The 7,780-nt window shown below is 28.9% G+C and overlaps 1 long non-coding RNA gene across 1 annotated transcript; it reads right to left on the minus strand.

Annotated features, from left to right (window-relative positions):
- Positions 1-137: 137 nt before the first annotated feature.
- On the minus strand, positions 138-1,778 carry LOC127723288 (uncharacterized). The gene is made up of 3 exons (XR_007991981.1): positions 1,716-1,778; positions 1,288-1,351; positions 138-1,027 (listed from the first exon to the last, which is right to left on the minus strand). It is a non-coding gene; the product is annotated as an uncharacterized LOC127723288 (long non-coding RNA).
- Between the last annotated feature and the right edge of the window lie 6,002 nt (positions 1,779-7,780).

Here is a 7,780-nt window from a genome sequence, read left to right on the forward strand (position 1 = left end):
TAACATACATAAAAAATATCAGATGCACTTTCAATTAATAAACTTTTTGAAAAATTTCACGTAATTATTTTAAGTGACATAATTTTTCCCACCCTAAATTTCTATTTATCTAGAAAACATCTGATATGTAAAAATGTGAGTATCCAAGTAAATAAAAATCTAACATTGAGGGAATTTCAAGTATTTGAAGTTAAACACAGTATAATAAATTACCTCCCTTTGACCTAAATTTCACCGTTAGAACTCCACATCTTTGTTATATATAACAAAAAAACATAAATAGTATACCGGTAATCAAAATAAAAAAATTATTAAATTACAAAAATTCAACACATTTCAATAACATATTTAGTGTGGATGGAGTAATGGTGGCTGAATGGTCAAAGTAGTTCAACTACTGTATCACTAGCCTGTCAACACTCTGAACCCTCACATTGTAGGTGTGTTTAACGTCAATCTTAATTGACTAGAGTTGCCAGTTTCTCTGTTGAAGGGGATGTTTTCACCAGGCTGTCTCCACAAATAAAAACTAGCAGCCAAGATATAGCAAATCATGCTGAAAGTGGTGTTAAATACCAAAAATCAATCAATCTACTTTCATCAAGATATTCTTCAACTATGCTTCTTGTAAAATATTCTTAAAATAATATACCCTTTGTTATAAACTCAGCTAAAAATTACACAAAGGTGAAAAAATATATTACAATTTGCAAAAATAAAAAAACATTTCAATAATTGAACATTTTTTTCTTTTCTTTTTTTTTAGATTCTCCATTCTTAAACTACTGGAAGTGTTTTGCCTAGACATGAGTATGAACAGAAAATAGAAAGTAATTTTTGAAATTTCAAAGACCTATTAACCTACAACTTCCAATCTTGTTGAAAATGGAGAACCTGTACATAATTTTTTTTTTCTTTTTGTAAAAATTATAATAAACATTTTCTCAAACATACACAAAAATAGTCTGAATTACATTCTTTACTGTTACAGTAAAATCACATAGCCCTTTTATGCAGCCACAGTTACCTGAAAAAGAAATATACAGAATTAAACGTAATTGTCAAAATCTGAAAATTGAAACAATATGAAATGCAAAATAATAAATAACTGGTCATTATAATCATGATTCATAAAACATTTCTCTTACTTTGTTTAAAAGTGATTTGCTGATATATTTTTTGAACTACCAGTCGTTATTAGCAGAAAAGGATGAAATACAAGTCAATGGTAGATGTCTAACATATTTCTTTTTTTACATATTGTTTTTTTTTTGTATTGGTTCTTACCATAAAAGTCAGCTCCAATGCCCACTCCCAGCTTCAATCTTTACAGACAAGCTGTGATGCTAACCTGAAAAATAAAATGATTAGTCATTCAAGATTGTTTAAAAGGATCATTGTTGATATACTGTATGTATATTCCATATTTTGAATGATTGATTTATTTGATTGTTGGTTGCTAAATGTCCAGTGGCAAATTAAATAAAAGTCTATAAATATGTAATAGAAGTTGAGAACAGCAAACCAGCATCCCAACAAACTTTTACATAATCAAATCAGATAATTAAATTTACTCCTTTAAAGGCAATTAAAGAAAGCAAAGACTTCTTATCAAACTCCTACAAACCTTCACGCTTAGAGCACATGCTATTTCCAAATACATTTTATAATACTTTTTCTTTTTTCAAAACAGGACTAAACATACTGGTACATACCTTCGTATTAGCTGTATTAGACCACCAAGTCTCATTCCCACACCATGAAAACATATCACAGAAGAACCTAAAAAGAATTAAAAAAGACACATTATATATTTTACAAATCCATTTCTCTATAAATATGAAGTCACTATATAATGTTCTGATTTCTTACAAAATGTACACAATAGTATCAACACAAGTTTGTAAGATAAACTGTTGACAGATATGTCTCGCCTAGCAGCGGAAAATGAAAAACATCTGATGATTAGCAACATTGCTAATTAATTCGATAATTTGTTAGTAATGCAAATAAATACAAAATGTCATTGATCTATAGCAAGGAGTAACTATTAGCCTGACTAAACAGAAAACTTGACATAATAAAAATAAAACAAGTCAAAGGTTTTTGTTTGGAATTTAACTGCACAAAAGTGATGTGCAAATTTAACAGTTATATCCCATTGAATGAACAAATCTTGCTGTTAATTGTACTTGTCTCCCCTTGAAGTTTTAAATATTTTGATCGAAAATCTTGTTCAAGAAAATGGTAACTTAAATTATAAAACTTATTAAAATTAATACATCAATGGTGTTTTGCATGCAGAAGATCAGAAGCTAAGGGTGCTGGCATGTTGTCTTAATATGCACTTCTTGTCGAATATTTCTAGAAAATGTATACAAATATTTGGCTTAAATAAACTTGCCTTCTTAATTTCTTGGTTAAGCCTCAGACTTGGTTGAAGATTTATTTGACCATCTTCCTTGGAGCTGTTATCCTGGCTGCTTTCAAAGGTTTTCCATCATAGTTTTTTATGCTAATCAGTCCACTGAATCCATTTTATCTAAGTAATGAAATGTCCTTTCCATTGTACATTATAAAATGTACAATAGTCACCAGAATGTTCCAAGGCATCTCACATTATTTTTCCAATCATGGAAACTGAAGAAATTCTCAATTTAAAATACAAATAATTTATTAAATTCATTTAAAAAGTACTGTAAAAATACCAGACATGCTTTTAAACAGGTAACTTGTATTTTGATAATTTACAAAATGTATTCTGTACCCCACAATTTCTTCCACTCATTAAAAGTGTATTTTAGAACTATGTTTACATTTTTTTTTATTTACAGAGCTCTAGATAATAGCTTTTATATAAGTAACCAGACATCTGATATGAAAATACTTCTACAAATGTAAGAAAAAAAGTACAGTGTAGTAAGAAAAAAAGTACAGTGTAGTAATAGTATAATAAACACATATAAATCAACATTTTAAAAATATTTTGAAGCATAGTTTAATCAAAAATATCTCATTTTCAAGGTTTACTACTCATGTACATAGTAGTCATGTATAGTCCCAAAATTTGTAAAAGCCTCTATAGATTTGCAAACTCTCTGTGAATTCCAAAAGATATGGGTTAAAAACTATTTATTTTACCTTTGATGAAAAATTACTTAGTTCCCAAGTCAGGAAAAAAATTATCAAACAATTCCATAGTACCAAGTGGACAACTTAAATATTTGTACAATCATTGTGTGAAGTTAAAAAGATTGCGATTGAAAACTGCAGCAGTTGATTACACAAAATCAGTACCATCTTTGAAAATTTTGGAAAACAATCATCAAGATCAGAATTAAGGGAAAAATGGGGGGAAATTCCTCAAACAATTTCATATAAGCAGGTACACAACTTCAAAATGTACGCAATTATTCTGTGAAGTTTCAGTGGTACAAGATAAAGAAGCTGAAATGAAAAAATACAAATATGATGCAAAATGTTGTTACGTGTATCAAGTATGAAATCTTTAGATTTAATAAAAAAATTTAGAAAGAAAAAATTAAGAACTCAAAGAAATGATATAAATACTGATTCTTTATAATAAAAATTAATTTCAATACTTTATAATGACAAAACTCAAATGGCACGTAATACTTCAATAAAATAGATTTTTACTTTTTACTTTTGTTTTATACTTGAAAAAAAAATAGTAGCAAAATTTACAATTGAAAAAGTAAAATTTTTTGTTCCCAGATTATTTATGATAGCATTTTTGATTGGTTATATCAAAATTTGTTTTATGTAAGATTACTTCCAATGACTTTTGTCAGAAAAAAAGGAAAATCATTGATATCTTGACAATAATGGACTGAGGCAAGGTTACTGCACTCTCCGGAATCATTGGTTCCTTAAATGGATTATAATGACTGTTCGGTGTGAGCCAAGGCTCCGTGTTGAAGACCGTACTGTGACCTATAATGGTTTACTTTTATAAATTTTGACTTGGATGGAGAGTTGTCTCATTGGCACTCATACCACATCTTCTTATATCTAAGAACCAGAAACAGCCAATATACAGACTTACAGGAATCAGCTCTTTTTTGCTACCGGGAAAAGAAAAGAGATTACCAGTTAAATCTAAAATAGTCTGGTTATCTTTCACTTTTTTAGTGATTAAATCCCCAAAGTGTGAAACAGGGTCTAATATAAATCTAAAACTGCTTGGTTATCAGAACTGATTGTAAGCTATCGCTCAGGCTAAAATAATAACGTAAATAATGCCTACCCATGTTAAAACTACAATAAAGTATGGCTTGCAACAATTATTTCTTAATTATTATGGACTAATGGAAAACTCCTTTGAACTAATGAGGCTAAAGTTGGATCCCTATTAAGAGTCAAGCTCTTAGATTACTCTTTGTCTGGCCATGAGTTTCATAAAGGATCCAAAGAAGAATAGCTGCAGTCAGTTATTGATAATTGGTTTTACTTATTTTATTTTTTTAAAGTATTTTATGATGGCAAGTGCTTCACCTATATTGTAATTACCAAATTTGAAAAAGATAGAATGGTTTGATACCAAGGAGCAAATTAATTTATGTTGTAATTCAAACGGTATGATAGTGTTAAGATCAGTCTAATACCTTTTTCAATAAAAGATCTAAATTGTATAAAATGAGCTATATTTCAACAAACTTATGATTTGAAATTTGAAATTTTTGTGTTGTACAATCTACCCCTTTTCATGTACACATGATAAATAGAATAAAATAGACCAGTTTTCAGCTCCTTTTTTGTGATCTTGAAATGATCCTGCTCACTGTCAATACTTTTGATTGCAAAAAAGAAAAATTTGCTTCAAGAAGCTGGACAAAATTATCCTTTAATATATTGATCACAGAATGGCTTGGGATGTTAAAAAGATTAATTTTCTATTAAACAGGAAATTTTTACAAAGAAATGCTTAGACTCGACAATTTAATTTTACAAATTACGATGAGCAATTGTTAAATGGGATGAAAACCTAGTGTTGAAGGTGATAGTTGAAAATTAACCCAAGGTTGAGAAGCTTGAAGCAAAGGGAGATAACTACTGTAAGATATCGGGATTTATAAGTTAGATAACTCTTCACTTGGAGATGATGATAGTTTCAGATAACTCAAAATGAAGTTTTGAGGGTATTGGAAATCATTATAAATTTGTTGGTCATCTCAACGAGATTGATTTTCCGTTGAGATGACCAATGATAATCTGTTTATCGCTATTTTGCTTATGACGACGTTGAAATTTACATTGACAATGGCACGTGCAGCCTTAGTTTCTAGAGATACTTTCCATATCTTTCTACTATGCTGAGAAAGGAATTTATCAGTAAGATCAAAGGAAAATTCAGTAGAATAGTGATAATAATATATATATCATAGAAATTTATTATTGTTCACCAAATATTAAGACTTGTACAAGCTTTCAGTCATGTAAGAATTAATAACTTTTGCGATTATGTTTACAACTCTATGATAAATGTAGATTAAACATCCAAATTCTTTTTTGTATGGCAGAATTTTCGTTATGGCTTGACTGTTATAAAAATGTATTTTTACTTCTTTATTATCTTAATAGCGATCAGTGCTTTAAAGATGTAGATACCCAGAAACAATTTTGAAGAAGATAAAGTATATCTAAAAAAATTTTGGGATCATTTTCCACTTCCCCTGAATTCAACTGAATTACGAGAATATGTTTTCTAGTTTTCCATTTCATCATAATATGTCAAATACAATTTAGATTTTTGATTTTGATTGAAGATATTCATTTTCAATTTTGAAAATAAGAAATTAATTAAAGAAGTATGAAAATCGTACATTTTCAAAGTTCAAAGCAGCTTTATGCTCAAACATTTGATTATTTTTTTTATGACTAGAAATATCAAATATTTTTCATTTCAGAATTACATATATGGATTCCTTCCAATGGTAAACACCACACCCTAAATACCTCAAAACCAAAGAACCATCCAATGAACAACTGAAACAAACAGAAGATATAACCAACCCTACTACTTAAACACAAATAAACAACTTTGTTATATGTTAGTAAAGACATGCAGCGCTCCAAGCATAATGTATTTCTGAAATGATCATTTGATATTTGTTAAGTCTACACCAAAACTCTGAAGATAAAGAATGTTTTGCTTTGGAACTTTACATGCACTAGACTACGAGTTTAAATCAATTTCAAGTACTATGTTATTCTATAATCTGACAACTACAATGCTTTGAAAATGTAAAAATTTTAGGAAAATTATTATTTCACTAGAAATCTTAAATTTTAATTTAAATGTCTTAGGAAAATTATTTCATTATAAATCTGAAATTTTAATTTAAATGACATCTTTTTTTTTTAACGAAGAACCAAAAAAAATGCATTTACTCATTATCTTTTGATTTTGCCATTTGATTAGGGACTTTCCGTTTTGACTTTTCCTCCTCGTTCAGTATTTTTGTGATTTTACTTTTTTTTTCACCACAAAAAAAGCACTGATAGACCTTTAAGACAATGTTAAAAAAAACTTTCAATCGTTGGATCAAATGACAGTCTGTAGTGGTGAAAATACAGAGAAATTAATCATAACCAGGATAAACCTCATCTGAAGTTATTGCAACTATCATCATCTCTGTATTGATAACTTTTAATATTAAATTAACACCCCAAATATAAAGAAGGCGTTATACCCTGGGTTAATCTCAAACTTCTATATTTTGCTTCTTATGTTGTTGCACATTAATAGATGCATAATTTAACTATTGAAAATTATGGACAAATCTTTTACTGCATTCAAGAAGAAAAGATAGACATGTTTTGAGTACAGGTACTTGGCTATCATGGATCAAATGATCATTTGGCTACTGCTGTAATAAATAACATGTAAACTTTCACAATTAAAAATTGCTCATCATAATCCTTCAGAAATATTAGAAATTTTAATGGTGAATATATATTTATAACAAATATAAAAGAAGACTTTTTCATATAAAAATAACTTATTCAGAATTAAAGTATTTTTAACTTGGGGTGTACTGGATGACACACACAGTACATCTGTGTTATAGAAATTTTGCCTGCAGATTAACCACATAGGAGTAGTAGTAGAAGTAAATGTGGGCATTTTCAAATCATCAAAAGTTGAGATATTTAAAAAATTACTGCATTCAAACTTTGTTCTAAATACCGATACATATTAAGAGTAAAAATATGAAATTTAAATAATCTGAACCCAGTCATATTTTTTCAATTGATAAATACTTCACATAAATATCTAAATTTTGAGTCTGGGGGTTGGAATCCCTCCTTTTATTCTGATTCCTCTTTTTTTTTAATATGTGAACGTTTCATGGTATTCCTAGGTTTGGCACCCCCCTTAAGGCCCCTTTTCAAAATGGCCGTATCCACACATTGTACTGACTCAACTTCCCTAATGTAAAATAATATACACAAATGACTTCTCTGAGCATGGTCCCTGGGTCTTACTTTACAAATGTATAGCTCAATTGGATCATGTAGTTTAAATTCTTTCAAATTTATAAATTCATTTCATATGAGTTACCTCCCCTTCACTCAGTGAAAATTTTAAATTTTCTATCATGGAGGGGCATAAGGATTTTTTACAGACTTCAAGGTTAATTCTTTTTGAAGCCAAAGGGAATTCAGTATAAGGACTTTATTTTTCGTGGGAATTTGATTCACTCTTATCAGAACTCTGGAATGAATGAGTAATTTTTTCTGACTCAAAGTGAGTGGA

The sequence above is a fragment of the Mytilus californianus genome, unplaced genomic scaffold (assembly GCF_021869535.1).
Source record: "Mytilus californianus isolate M0D057914Y unplaced genomic scaffold, xbMytCali1.0.p SCAF_13, whole genome shotgun sequence".
NCBI classification, from domain to species: Eukaryota; Metazoa; Mollusca; class Bivalvia; order Mytilida; family Mytilidae; genus Mytilus; species Mytilus californianus.